Here is a 2,263-nt window from a genome sequence, read left to right as displayed (position 1 = left end):
TTTGTCGGTCTCAATTTCACACAAGGCACTCACGGCTTCACCTGTAAAACAAGACTGGGTTGGTTCTGTTTTTTAGACAATGAACATGAATATGTGCACACACACATGCATATAAACATAAGTAAATACCAGAAACTTCTGCAGCTATTTCTGGACTGTGGAAATACAAGTAATTCTCATTGTGTGTGTCTGTATTTGTGTGCATGTTCTGTTGTATTTTCCAAAAGCTGTATATGGACATAAATTTTACTTGTTATATTAAAAAAAGCTGTGATCAAAGTCACCGAGCAAACGTTAAAAATGAAATCACACTTTAGAGACAAGAGTATATTCACCTCTGAACAAATCAATTCTAGACCCACATCCCCCCTCACACTCTCTGGCCATTCTTCCACGAAGAGAAGTTTTACAGTTAACAGCATTTCTGGACCAACACCTCATGGCAAGTTCAGAACCCAGTTGGCATCACACAGCAAGAACAACAAAGCTCATATAAAGCAAAAGAAGGGAAGATCAAAGACACAGCTGAGGTCAGACAAGGATGGGTTCTGTGCAACAGAAAAGGTCTGGAAGCTCACAAATGCTGAGCAGGGCCTGCAGGGTCTGCAGAAGAGCTGCTTCCTGACTCTTGAAGCCAGATGGGGAAGAGGAGAAGGTGGTTCCTCTGGGGAGTCACAGGAATGACCAATCACCTGCTGGACAGAGTAGACTCAAGGCAGATTCACACTTGACGCCCCAGCTAAGTTGGGCATGTGCTCATCACCAGCTGATGAAATGGGCAAGCAAGTCGACTGAGGCTGTGACTTTCATCAGAAACTGGGGTCTCGGACAAAAGCAATAGCTCACTACCAGGGCGGGGCCACACCCTCCCCACAGCATCTGCCCATACCCCCAACATCAACAGCAGAATACTAAGGAGGAGGGACACATAGGTGGGAAGATGCTGAAACAAAAGCCTGCCACTCAGAAGTGACTTCCCAAAGTGCTGAAAACATGAAGAAATCTAACGCTAAGAAGCAAGCCACTGCATCTTTAACTGGAACAAAAGTTCACTTCAGAAGCAGTTTATTTAGTGCAACCTGTCAACAATTATAAAGTATCTTGAGGATGTTCAAAAATATAAATGAAAGTAAAAGAAGCATCACAAGAACAAGGAATAAGAAAATGATGATCTATATACAGGTAACAAAATACTATCGGTCGAAAGTGAAAACCTAATCAGAAATCTTAAAAATGAAAAATTAAGTCCCTGAATTAAAAAGAACCCATCAGTGGAACGTCTTCTAGACAGGACACAGTGAGAGAGTCAATGAGTGAGTTATGAGGCCGCATAAGGAAACGCCCAACTCCACACACCAGAGGTGCAAGAGCAGGCAAGAGCGGCAGGTGACTTTGGCAGGCACAAGGTGGGCCAAGGAGCGCAAGGGAAGGGGCTGGTGGGCCTGGCGCAGAGCAGCGTCCCGAAGTGCAGGTCTACCTCCCACCAGGAGAGGGCTCCCAGTGGTCTAGGATGGGTATATTGGCAGGAGGGAGGTGCGGGAGCCCTGCAGCCTTGGGAAATGTTCTAGGCTCTGACGGAGGTGGTGGCAACATGGACAGATGTGCATCTGAAATTAGACTGAGCTTATACTTCATGCAAATCACAACTGCTAAAAAACGAAGCAGGAAGAAATATCAGACTGTACAAACACAAATCCACATTAGATACACTGCAGAGAAAATGTACAGTATTAGCAACAGAAGCACAACCTAAGAGCTCTGAAGAAAAGAATAAATACCTCAAGGGAATGATGACACTTCCCAGTAGCTGCAACAAAGGCCAGGAAACAGGGAAACTACAGCTTCAATGATCTGGGGAAGTCACTGTCTAGAACTTTATATGCAGCCAGGTCATCATTTCAGAGGGAGGAGGAGTGTTCTTTGGACACACAAAGTTAAGAAAATGTGTCACAACTGAAGATGCTTCAAAAAACTCTCACAGCTAGGCATGGTGACTCAGCCCGCAATCCTGACACTTTGGGAGGCCAAGGCAAGAGGATTGCCTGAGCCTGTGGGTTCGAGACCAGCCTGGGTAACACGGTGAGACCTCATCTCTACAATAAGTAAAAAAATTAGCTGGGTGTGGTAGTACATGCCTGTAGTTCTGGCTACCTGGAAGGCTGAGATGAAAGGATCTCCAGAGCCCAGCAGGTCAACACTGGGGTAACCATGAGCATGCCACTGCACTCCAGCCTGGGTGATGGAGTGAGTCTCTGACTCAAAA

The 2,263-nt window shown here is 45.6% G+C and overlaps 1 pseudogene; it reads right to left on the bottom strand.

Annotated features, from left to right (window-relative positions):
• Nucleotides 1–2,263, bottom strand: part of LOC103270381 — a 33,863-nt pseudogene that overhangs the window by 28,979 nt on the left and 2,621 nt on the right.

This window comes from Carlito syrichta, unplaced genomic scaffold (assembly GCF_000164805.1).
Source record: "Carlito syrichta isolate Samal-C Ts95f unplaced genomic scaffold, Tarsius_syrichta-2.0.1 Scaffold309822, whole genome shotgun sequence".
Classification (NCBI taxonomy): domain Eukaryota; kingdom Metazoa; phylum Chordata; class Mammalia; order Primates; family Tarsiidae; genus Carlito; species Carlito syrichta.
Note: the sequence above shows the minus strand (reverse complement) of the source record. Positions and strands in the feature narration are given on the sequence as shown.